Source organism: Papio anubis, unplaced genomic scaffold, assembly GCF_008728515.1.
Source record: "Papio anubis isolate 15944 unplaced genomic scaffold, Panubis1.0 scaffold99, whole genome shotgun sequence".
In the NCBI taxonomy this organism is placed as follows: domain Eukaryota; kingdom Metazoa; phylum Chordata; class Mammalia; order Primates; family Cercopithecidae; genus Papio; species Papio anubis.
In genome coordinates, this window is record NW_022170156.1 from 55,072 (window position 1) to 68,068 (window position 12,997).

The window sequence follows — 12,997 nt, forward strand, 5'->3', positions numbered from 1 at the left end:
TTTTTTTGAGATGGAGTCTTGCTCTATCCCCCAGGCTGGAGTGCAATGGCTCAATCTAGGCTCACTGCAACTTCTGACTCCCAGGTTCAAGCGACTCTCCTGCATCAGCCTCCTGAGTAGCTGGGATTATAGGTGCCCACCACCACGCCCAGCTAATTTTTGCATTTTTTTAGTAGAGACGGGGTTTCACCATGTTGGCCAGGGCGGTCTCAAACTCCTGACCTCAGGTGATCCACCAGCCTTGGCCTCTCAAAGTGCTGGGATTACAGGCATGAGCCACTGCACCTGGCCTCCCCATCTCTTTATAGGCCTCTTTACCTCCCTGCTATGAAGAAAGCTTTGATTGACATGTCACTGTGTGCTCTTGTGGCAAGAAGCCAGGACTGGCAGAAGCAGATGGTAGAGATAGGAGTTCACTCCAAACTTTCTCAAGTTCACACCCTCATGATGCCTTTTAACATAGCGTATTGGAAAACTCAACTTACTTTCTGCAAAAAGATTCCAGGAAGGTGTGAAGGTGGAGGGTGGTATGGGGTGAGCATTTTTCTCTCACATGTCAGGATCAGATGTCCGGCTTCTAGCCATGTTCTGAAGTACGCTTGGCTAACATCTCTTTGAAGATCTGGGGTTTGTCTTATACACTGCTGAAGCTGCTCTGTAGTACCCAACACAGGGCTTCACCCATTAGTTCATGATGGTTGAATCCATTTTACTGTGGAAGGTCCCAACTTTCCCAAGGCAAAAGGCATTGCCTTATTCTTCATCTAATGAGTTCTTTTCTGTGTCCTTGTCTGGGCACATGGTCTGGAACTGGGTTATTGGCTGAAGGTTTAAGCAGCTTTCTTGCTACAGCAAGGTAGAGTTTACTTTCCTCTTGCGCAGGAGACTACACCAGGCTTATACAAGCATACCAGCTTACCTCAGCTCTCAGAAGGTGCATGCAATTGGATCTATGTCCCTTCCTGTGGTCCTTGTCTCCTGATTTTCACAAGAAAGGGATAGAGGCTGTAGCATTTCAGTATTCTGGTTTATGGTTCTGGATTCTGGGTTTCTAGTTGAGGATTATAGCTGGTGAGTGTTTGAATTCTTGCCTGTGACTCTTTAAATCCCTTCTGCTTCCACAATGGCATGCTTACTTCTAGTCAATATCCAGGGCAGAGATTTTGATTCCACTCCAAATCTGTTTCTCCCTTAGTTTTCCTTTCTTAGTATTATCAGGTCAAAAATCTGTTTTTCCTTCAAATTTCCATCAACGTCGAGTCCATCAACAAACCTGTCAGTTCTACCTTCAAAACATTCTCCAATTCTGCTCCTGTCTCCCCTACCCCAACCACTACCATCTCAAAGCTGGCTTCCTTTATTTCCTAACTAGACCAACGTAGCTTCCTCACTTATTTCTCTACTTCTACCTTCAGCTGTCTCTATTTCACTTTCATACAGCTTCCAGAATGATCTTTATTAAAAAATACTTAATTTTGCCTTTCTGCGCTACCCACAGAGGGGTCCATTCGGCGTTGTTCTGGATTCCTGTCATAACTTAAAGGGAAATTTTCACAGTGTCTGGAGCCCTTGATGCCCTGCAAATGAAGGAGGAGGATGCCCTTAAGTTCCTTGCAGCTGGAACCTACTTAGGTGGAACCAATCTTGACTTCCAGATGGAACAGTACATCTGTAAAAGGAAAAGTGATGGCATCCACACCATAAATCTGAAGAGGACTCAGGAGAAGCTTCTGCTGGCAGCTCGTGCCATTGTTGCCATTGAAAACCCTGCTGATGTCAGTGTCATATCCTCTAGGAATACCGGCCAGAGGGCCATGATGAAGTTTGTTGCTGCCACAGGAGCCACTCCAATTGTTGGCTGCTTCATTCCTGGAACCTTCACTAACCAGATCTAGGCAGCCTTCTGGGAGCCACAGGTTCACCAGCCTGTCATGGAGGCATCTTATGTTAACCTACCTATCATTGCTCTGTGCCATCCTTGCAACAAGGGAGCTCACTCAGTGGGTTTGATACGGTGGATGCTGGCTTGGGAAGTTCATAATGCGATAACACCATTTCCTGTAGAACACCCGTGAGAGTCATGGCCTAATCTCACTTCTTTTTTTTTTTAATTTATTTTATTGTTATTATGCTTTAAGTTTGTGAATTTTTATGTGCATAGCGTGCAGGTTTGTTACATGTAGCATTGCCATGTTGGTGTGCTGCACCCATCAACTCGTCGTTTTACGTCAGGTATAACTCAATGCAATCCTCCCCTCCCCCTCTACGCAGTAGGCCGATTGTGTAGCGTTCCCTTCCTGGAGTCCAAAGTGATCTCATTGTTCGAAGTTCCACCTATAGTGAGGAGAGCAGCATGCGGTGTTTGGTTTTCAGTTCTTGTGATAGTTTGCACAGAATGATGGTTCAGCTACATCCATGTCCTACAAAGGACACAAACTAATACTACATGGCTGCATAGTATTCCATGGTGTATATGTGCCACATTTTTCTTAATCAATCTGTCACTGATGGGTTTGGAGTTGATTCCAAGTCTTGCTATTGTGAATAGTGCTGCAATAAACATACGTGTGCATGTGTCTTTTAGAGCAGCATAATTTGCGCAATCCTTTGGGTATATATCCAGTAATGGGATGGCTGGGTCATATGGTACATCTAGTTCTAGATGCTTGAGGAATCGCCATACTGTTTTCCATAATGGTTGAACTAGTTTACAATCCCACCAACAGTGTAAAAGCGTTCCTATTTCTCCACATCCTCTCCAGCACCTGTTGTTTCCTGACTTTTTAATGATTGCCATTCTAACTGGTGTGAGATGGTATCTCATTGTGGTTTTGATTTGCATTTCTCTGATGGCCAGTGATGATGAGCATTTTTTCATGTGTCTGTTGGCTGTATGAATGTCTTCTTTTGAGAAATGTCTGTTCATATCCTTTGCCCACTTTTTGATGGGGTTGTTTGTTTTTTTCTTGTAAATTTGTTTGAGTTCTTTGTAGGTTCTGGATATTAGCCCTTTGTCAGATGAGTAGATTGCAAAAATTTTCTCCCATTCTGTAGGTTGCCTGTTCACTCTGATGGTAGTTTCTTTTGCTGTGCAGAAGCTCTTTAGTTTAATGAGATCCCATTTGTCAATTTTGGCTTTTGCTGCCGTTGCTTTTGGTGTTTTAGACATGAAGTCTTTGCCCATGCCTATGTCCTGAATGGTACTACCTAGGTTTTCCTCTAGGATTTTTATGGTATTAGGTCTAACATTTAAGTCTCTAATCCATCTTGAATTAATTTTCGTATAAGGAGTAAGGAAAGGATCCAGATTCAGCTTTCTACTTATGGCTAGCCAATTTTCCCAGCACCATTTATTAAATAGGGAATCCTTTCCCCATTTCTTGTTTCTCTCAGGTTTGTCAAAGATCAGATGGCTGTAGTCTACTTCTACAGAGATCCTGAAGAGATTGAAAAAGAAGAGCAGGCTGCTGCTGAAAAGGCTGTGACCAAGGAGGAATTTCAGGGTGAATGAACTGCTCTAGCTCCTAAGTTCACTGCTACTCAGCCTAAGGTTGCAGGCTGGTCTGAAGGAGTGCAGGCACCCTCTGTGCCTATTCAGCAGTTCCCTACTAAAGACTGGAGCACTCAGTCTGCCACGGAAGACTGGTCTGCAGCTTCCACTGCTCAGGCCACTGAGTGGGTAGGAGCAACCTCTGAATGGTCTTAAGCTGTTTTTGCACGGGCTCTTAAGCAACATGGAAATAAGGTTGGTGGAAAATAAATATCAATTTCCAAACAAAAATACTTAATTTTTAGAGAAGTTTTAGGCTCACAGCAAAATTGAGTTAAAGATACTGAAATTTTTCCATTTTACACCCATCTCACTTCCCATGCACAGCCTCTACCATTACAAACCTCTTTCACCAGAGCGGTACATTTGTTACAGTTGCTTAACCTACACTGATGCATTATAATTACCCAAAGTCTATAATTTAAATTAGAGCTCACTCTTGGTGTTGAACGTTCTCTGGGTTTTGGCAAATGTATAATGTCATGTGTCCACCATTATAGTATCGTACAGAATTGTTTCACTGCCCTACAAATCTTTTGTGCCCTGCCTACTCATTTCTCCCTCTCCACAATCCCTGGCAACCACTGATCTTATTACTGTTATCATAGTTTTGTCTTTTACAGAGTGTCATGTGGTTGGAATCATACAACATGTAGCCTTTTCAGGTGAGCTTCTTTCTTTTAGTAATACGCAATTAAGTTTCTTCCACGTCTTTTTTCTGGCTTGATAGCTCATTTCTTTTTAGTGCTGAGTAATATTCCATCTATTGTCTAAATGTACCACAGTTTATTTATTCATTTACCTACTGAAAGACACCTTGGTTGCTTCCACATTTTGGCAATTATGAATAAAGCTGCTATAAACATATGTGTGCAGGTTTTTGTGTGAACACAGTTTTTCAACTCCTTTGAGTAAATCCTAAGGAATATTATCACTGGATCATATAATAAGAATGTGTTTAGTTTTCCAAAAAACTGCAAAACTATCTTCCAAAGTGGTCATACCATTTTGCATTCCCACTAGCAATGAATGAGAGTTTCTGATAGTTAAAAGATACAGAATGATCTTTTAAAAATGTAATACTAATGACTCAGAAATAAAGAGATCATAAAATACTATTATAAACAATAATACACCAACAAATTAGATAACTAGGAGAAATAGATACGTTCCTAGAAACATACAACTGATCACAACTGAATCAAGAAGAAACAGAAAATCTAATCAGACCAGTGACAAATAAGGAGATTTACTCAGCAATGAAAAACTTTTTAACAAAGAAAAACCAGATAGCCTTACAGGTCAATTCTACCAAACATTTAAAGAGGAATTAATGCCAATTCTTTTTATTTTTATTTATTTATTTAAGATTGGGTTTCACTCCGTCACCCAGGTTGAACTGCAGTGGCATGATCATAGCTCACTGTGACCTCAAACTTCTGGGCTCAAGTGATCCTTTTGCTTCAGCCTCTCTGGTAGCTGGGATCACAGGTGTGAGCCACCACATTCAGCCACTAATACCAATCATTCGAAAACTCTCCCAAATAATAAAAGAGAAGAAAACATTCCAAATTCTTTTTATGAGGCTAGCATCACCCTGCTAGCAGAGCTAGACAAAGATGCCACGAGAAAACTATAGGCCAATACACCCGATGAACATGGATGCAAAAATCCTGAAAAATATTAGCATTTTCAACATAAGTAAATCAATTAATGGGTATACCACATTAACAGAATGAAGAATAAAAATCACATGATCTTCTCAATAGATGCAAAAAAAAAAAAGCATCTGACAAAATTTAGCACCCTTTCATGATAAACACTATCAGCAAATAGGACTGTATCTCAACATAAAAAGGACATGTATGACAAGCCAATAGCTAACATACTCAATGATGAAAAACTGAAAGCTTTTCCTATAAGATCAGGAACAAGACAAGAATGTCTGCTTTTGCCACTTATATGAGATATAGTATTAAAAGTTATAACCAGAGCAATTAGACAAGAAAAGGAAATAAAAGGCATCCAAATCAGAGAAGAAGATGTAAAATTATCTTTGTTGCAGATGGCATGATCTTATATGTAGAAAACCCTGAAGAGGCCATAAAAAACTGGTAGAACTAATAAATTCAGTAAAACTTCAGGGTAAAAAAATCAACATACAAAAATTATAGTATTTCTGTACACTAACAATGAATTACCCAAGAAGAAATTTAAAAAGCAATCTTGTTTACAAGCATAAAAATACTGAGAAATAAACATAACCGAGGAGATGAAAGAGTTGTACAAAGGAAACAATCAACAAAATAAAAAGACAGCTTATGCAGTGGAAAAATATATTTGTAAAACATATATTTGCTAAAGGGTTAATATTCAAAATATATGAGAAACTCATACAACTCAATAGGTAAAACAGAAATAATCTGATTCAAAAATGGGCAAAGGAACTGAATAGACGTTTCTCCAAATAAGATATACAAATGATCAACAGGTGTATGAAAAGGTGCTCAGCATCAGTAATCATCAGGGAAATGCAATAAAACCACATAAGATACCATTTCACACCTGTTATACTGGCTATTATTAAAAAAATCCAAAGGATAACAAATGTCATTAAGGATGTAGTGGAAGGGGAACCCTTGTACACTGCTAGTATCAATGTAAGTTGGTGCAGCTACTGTGGAAAACAGTATCCAGATTTCTCAAAAAATTAAAAATAGAACTGCCACATGATCCTGCAATCCCACTTCTGGATATATATTCAAAGGAATTGAAATTAGGATCTTGGAAAGCTATCTGCACTCCCATGCTTATCACAGCATTATTCACAATAGCCAAAATTACAAAACTATCTAAGTGTCCATTGTTAAATAAATGGATAAAGAAAATGATATATGCATACAATGGAATATTATTGAGACTTCAGAAAGAAGGAAACCCCACCATTTGTGACAACATGCGTAAACTTGGAGGACATTATGCTAAATGAAATAAACCAAACACAGAAGGGCAAATACTTTACAATCTCACTTATATGATGAATTAAAAATAGCCAAATTCATAGAAGCAGAGCTTGAAATGGTGATTGTCAGAGGCTAGGGGGAGGAGGAAATGAAGAAGTATTAGTCAAAGGGTACAAAGTTTGGTTATATAAGATAAACATGTCCAAGAGATCTACTGTATAACATAGTGCCTAAAGTTAGTAAGTATTGTATAATACTTAAAAATTTGCTTCTACCTTCTGGTAGATCTTATGTTAAGTGTTCTCATCACAAAGAAATCCTAATAAATAAAGAGGGCAGAAAGAAACTTTTGAAAGTGATGGATAGATTTACAGAAGAGATTTTGGTGGTAGTTTCAGGGGTATATGTTTCTCTCCAAACTGATCAGGCTATATACATTAAGTATGTACAGATTTTGATATGAAAATCATATCTTAATCAAGTGGTTTTAAAAAAAGTAACACAGTCATCTCACTCTTGTATGTAAGATTCTGCAAATGGCTTCCTATCACACTTAGTGTGAAATACAATCTATCATAAGACCCTAAAAATAAGGACCTTTTCTATGTCTTTAAACTCTCTTACACCCTCTTTCACCATGCTCCAATGACCTCAGTCTTCTCTCAGTCACTGAAGCGCACTAAGTTCATTCTTGCCTCAGGACTTTTGCACTTGCTACTCCCTCTCCCTGATGTCTTACGTAAAATAACATGCCAACCCCACCATCTCTTTACTCTTTCTTATTGTTCCTCATGGCACTCACCTCTACTTGAAATTGCAACATATGTTAACCTGTTTACTTTCTTTCTTATTAGAATGTAAACTCCATGAGGGTAGAGACTAACAATTTCCCCAGGGTCTAGTATAGTGCTGGAATACAACATTTATTGAGTTCATAAGTGGATGGATTTGCAACCCACAGATAATTTTCCTCCTGTAGGGTAATTTGCTCATCTAGGAAATGAGAGGTTGAACCAGATGACATCTCAGGACCTATTTGGTTCTGAAAACTGGGAGCATATGAGAAACTTGCCGTTTGTTTTATTTTTTAATTTAACGTTTAAATTCAGGGCTACAAGTGCAGGTTTGTTATGTAGGTAAACTTTTGTCATGGGGATTTGTTGTACAGATTATTTTGTCACCCTGGTATTAAGTCTAGTGCCTATTAGTTATTTTTCCTGATCAATTTGATAGTGAGCAAAAGGAGCTTAACTGCATTATGAGAAAAGAAAGAATATTTTAGTAACCATTTCCCCTTTCTCCATGTATAATGGCTTTTTCTTTATTATTTTGATTAAAACACCTTTAAAGTCCAATTGTGTTTCCAGCACGGGGGTAAGAAAAACTCTGAGACTGAAAACAGAGTTTAAGTACTGATGCTAAAGTGATGCAGAATTAAGAAAATACAGTTGTGAATTGGAATTAGTCTGGAGAGTTTTACAAAGGAGTCAGGTCAACTTTGGGCCTCGAAGGCAGGGTAGGTTTTACATTTGATCTGAGAATAGGTAAACAGTCATTAATGGTTCTTAAGAAGGGAGTGGTATACTAGAAATATAGCATCTGGGAAATTATCTGTAGATGCCCTACTAGAATTGAGATCCTTGACCAGACTTTGAACTATTTAGGGTGTAGAGATGTGCTTTCTAAACTTTGAGTTGAAGCATAGTTTCTAGCATACACTAGGTCTTAAAAGATTATTCATTGGATGAGACTGGGGAGGATACTGAATCTGAAAGGGTTATGAGGTAGAAACCCAATGAGGATTGCTTGTTGCACTGGCTTCCACATATTGCCATGCCATGCTGTGATGTGGACAGCCCCAGGTTCCTCATTGGCTGAGGAGGAAGCTGGAGGTGAGATGGGTCCACATTTCAAATCCTATGGTTGCAGCTTAGACTGGAATGCAGAGCACCCTGCATTCCATGAGGGCTTGATGTGATGGAACGTGGCCTTGAAGCCAACAGACATGCCCAGCACACAAACTCACTCACATGCCAACCCCCTATCCCGAGTTCATAATTACAACATAATTCAATCTGAAGTTTTCTCCCATAAGGAATTAGTATTCTATTTGGTAGCCACCCAGATTCTAAACAGTGAAAACTCACCATCAAGAGCTTGATTGAATGACCCACCTGGAATTGTTTATACTTCATTAATGCTTTTCATAAATCATGAGTTTGACAGGTTACTGGCATGGACTTTCCAAATCTCATAATTGTGTTTTGTTTTTCCCTTGCTTCATCAGTTTCCTTTCACAGGCTGACAGCTTAGAAAATGTTACTAAAACCACCAGCTACTGCAGTGACCGCTTCTGGTGTGAGCACCTACTGTATTCCCAGAACAGCTGTAGAGGTCTGAAGGCTTGGACTGTATGTAGTCTCGGCTTGGCCATGTATTAGCTGGGAGCCCTGGGCAGATCTCTGCCATCAGATCTGTAAAAAAAAGATAAAATATGTGATAATAATTATTTCATAAGACTGTTAAGAATGACATGAGCTAATGTAGGCAAAGAACCTGGTGCACTGTCATGCAGTAAGTGCTGAATAAAGCTAGTGATTGTAGTTCTTTTATTGGTAAACCTCAAGATGAGCATCCAGAGGCTGAAGTGATTGCAAATGACCAGCACCTAAATTATAGGAGGACAGCTATTACCTTTATGTCTGTCCATACTAGGTGAGTTTGAGAAAATAGGATCTTGCATCAATCTAGATCATTATTTGGATTCTTTACCTGAGTGGATCATGAAGCCAATCCAAGGTTATGGGCTCTAATGGAGGTGTGTAGAGCAGTGGTATTTCCTACTACTAGATTATAATCTCTATAAAAGCTTTGTTTTTGCATTCTCAGAACCTAGAATAGTGGCACTCAACACATCAACAGGCTTTTAATAACTCTGTCTAAAGGATGAATGGATAGAGAAACAAGGCAAAATAGAAGGTAATTCCATCATTTATCTAATGGTTTTCTATACACATATGATATAAATATATACTTTTCTATATTTTTATTTATATACTTATCTATATATGCATATATTTTCTGATTATAAAAGTAACACATACTTTTTGTAAAAAATTAAACGGTACCAAAATACATAAAGAAAAAATAGTCCCTGGAATTCCACCCTCAGAGTTAACTGTTGTTATTGACTTTGGTATCTATTTTTCTTGATTTAAAAATTGTCTATGCTAATGTATAGGCACTTAACAAAAATGGGCTCATACTCATTTTTAAATTTAGCTGTATCTTAAAGCCCTTTTTCATATCAGTTCATGTAGATCTACATTTCTTTCTCAGGATTGCACAGTTTCTATCATGTGATTTCATCATGCTTTATCTATCCATTCACCTCTTGATGGAATTTAGATTTGTAATAACTTTTTTTCACTACACTAATATAATATTTCAAGAAATGTTCATGTACATATGCTTGCCTTCTTTGGAAAATAGTTCTATTGAAAAAATCCCTAATAGTGGAATTGCTAAATGAAAAAAATGTGCACATTAAAATTTTGATGTTATGCTTTGCTTTTACAACTTCTTTGGAATTTGAAAACATTGTTTGTGCCAGCCCTGCAGTGCCCCTACCCAGACAATAGGGTTAGCTCTTTACCTTAGTGTTCTTTCATTTAAACAACAAAAAAAAGAGTACTGAAGGTGGGTTCATGAGATGTTTGTGGATTGTAACTGAAGATACTTCTTTTACCTGGCAGCTCAATCTCTGACAAAGTAGACAGCTTTATGGGGTGGATACATATGGAGGCATGAGGAAGGAAGAGATGCCCACTTGGGCATCAAAATAAATAAATAAACAAGATGATGAATGAAAGAGCAAATATTTCCCATATGTGCTCAGCCAAGATGTGGTGACAGGTTTGCACAGCGTGTCAGTATCAGAGTTGGGAAATGGAAAACACGCTCCATTTGTGGGGCAATATCATTATGAATGGAGCCATATCCCCCTCAGCATCGTTTTCCTATGTGCCCCTAACCCCCAGCCCAAGATTGTAAAGTTTTATGTCTGGAAGGATAAACAGTTCTGCAAAATAATTACAAAACTGAACAATGGAGACTTCCTTACTGCAGCGGAGATGGAGGAAGGGCTGGAATCGGGATGGCTTTGTGGTGCTGGCAGGGATTTTCAGGGTGATTTAGTGTGGATTGATCTGCAGTTTATTCTGCAGCCATTGTTTGTAATGTGCTTTGCCAGCTCATGTACCCTGAGCCTTAATTGTTCTAAATTAAACTATAGGGACCAGACAGCACACATTTCAATCAGAGCGACAAAATATTGCACCAGATCCCACAGGGATACATCAGCCCCTGCTAGGATGGGCTTGTACTCAAGGGAAGAGGGAAAAAAGTGCTCAGGAGAGCATTGGATTAAATTGAATAGGTTCTGTTCTATTTGTGTACAAGGTAAAAGCCAATTGTGCTACCTCAATCTGTGTATGTGTATTTGAATAATCAAAGACAATACAATTGTTTGCAATGTGGTATTTATCTAAATACTGAGGAAATATAACCCTGAGTTGAATTACTCTGTATTTTGTTCATTAGCATTGAGTTTTAAAAATGAGTTGAAATGATACCTCAGTTGGGGAATGTTCTGATTAGGCTGAAAAAGCTGCAAGGAATTCTCATGGCTTGTTTAAATACACAGAAGCCCAGTTTCTTCTGGTAAGAGGTTGCTCATTAAAAAAAATTATTTCCTGTCAAGATGTACTATTTTAAGTCAATGTGGAACCTGGGAAATGACCCAAAGCCTGGACAAACAATATAGGCCATGGCATTTCTTATTGACTGTAAGAGAGTGACATAATTTTTCACTGTATCCTCTTCTCAAAATGTCAAAAGAATCATAACTTTTTACATGTTACATTCTGTCTCAAACAAACATTTTCTTACATTTAAAAATGTAAAAAATGATAACGTAGCACACACGCAAATATCCAAATGTTTATCTAGGGAGCTCTACATAGCCAGGAGCCAAATCGAGAAGTTAAGAGAAAAGAGATTGTGTAAGATCTGAGGAGAACACGAAAATGAATCCAAGCCACTTCTGGGTCACAGAAGTAGCTAATTGTACTCTCCCTATACCCTGCAAACCCAAAGATAACCACTATTAATTTTCCACTGCCTTCCTCTAGCATGTATGTGTTTTATGTAGATGGGATTATACTTTGCATGCCGTCTTGTTCCTTACTTTTAAAACTTAACAGCATAATTTTCCAACTTAACACATCCATAAGCCCCTTTTCCAGAAGTAGCTCTGACATATTCTTTCTAATGGTTATGTAATATTCCACTCAGTGGATGCCTGATAATTGATATCGTCCTCTATTGATGAGTATTTGGGTTGTTTATAACTTTTACTACTAGAATTGTTTTATAATTTTAGAAACATGTTTATTTACAGGATAAATTCTAGTAGTGATATTTACCATCAAAAGATGATCACAATATTGTGTTTTTTTCCCTCAGCCAGTTATGCTTGTACTACTTGTTTAAATATACTCTACTTTCTCCACTGGGGGTGAAAAAAAGGAAGATCACAATTTTTATGCTAGATATTTTCAAACAAGGGTTCACCAATTTACATGCCTAGTAAGAATACATGAGAGTTCTTTTTTGCCCACAAAGTCACATAATTGGAAAAATGGATGCATTTAGAGTGAAATGGAGACTTAAATACTCATATTTACTTTAATGTCTTTCTTAGTCATACCTAACCATCTGTAATCACTGGTCCTTCCTCTATCATCTATGACCTTCTGTCTTAGGTTTGCCTCAGGCTAATGTCTTCATTACTTTTAAGACTGTATTTTTATGTTACCAATAATGGTATCCTCTAAGGTGTTGGACTTAGCTAGTTTCCCTTTGCAGTATGACCCAGAAGTGGCTTGGATACATTTTTGTGTGCTCTCCAGATTTTACACAATCTCTTTTCTCTTAAGTTCTTGATCTGGGTCCCCTCCTGGCTATGTATAGCTCCCTAGATGAAATCTGTGCCATCCCCTGGAATTCAAGTTGCTATTCACATATCTTCCCACATATCTAAGGGCATTTTGTTTTGTTGATCAACTTCTAATTTTCTTCAGCAAACACTGATTAATAGCCTATTATGTGCTAGGCACAGGATCCCTGTCTGTGGAGGATCATGCACCATTTGGGGATACAAACCTGCAAATATTCCTGTGGATGCAGGGAAAGAGAGACCTTGTTTGCAAGGTCTTTTGGAATAATAAAGGAAAAATACTTAACTGTGCTCAACCAGGCCAGGGGAAGTGTCTCAAAGGAGGTGACAACTGAACTAAGGCTTAAAGGGTTACAATGTGTTTATACTCAGTGATTTCACTTTGGTTATATCCTAAAAAAAAGTCTTGAATATGCACGCAATAAGACAAGTACAAGTATGTTCATTACAGCATTTTTTGTAATC

At 38.2% G+C, this 12,997-nt stretch overlaps 1 pseudogene; it reads left to right on the plus strand.

Annotated features, from left to right (window-relative positions):
- The first annotated feature begins 348 nt into the window (after positions 1–348).
- Positions 349–4,861, plus strand: LOC101010118 (annotated as a pseudogene).
- The last annotated feature ends 8,136 nt before the right edge of the window (positions 4,862–12,997 follow it).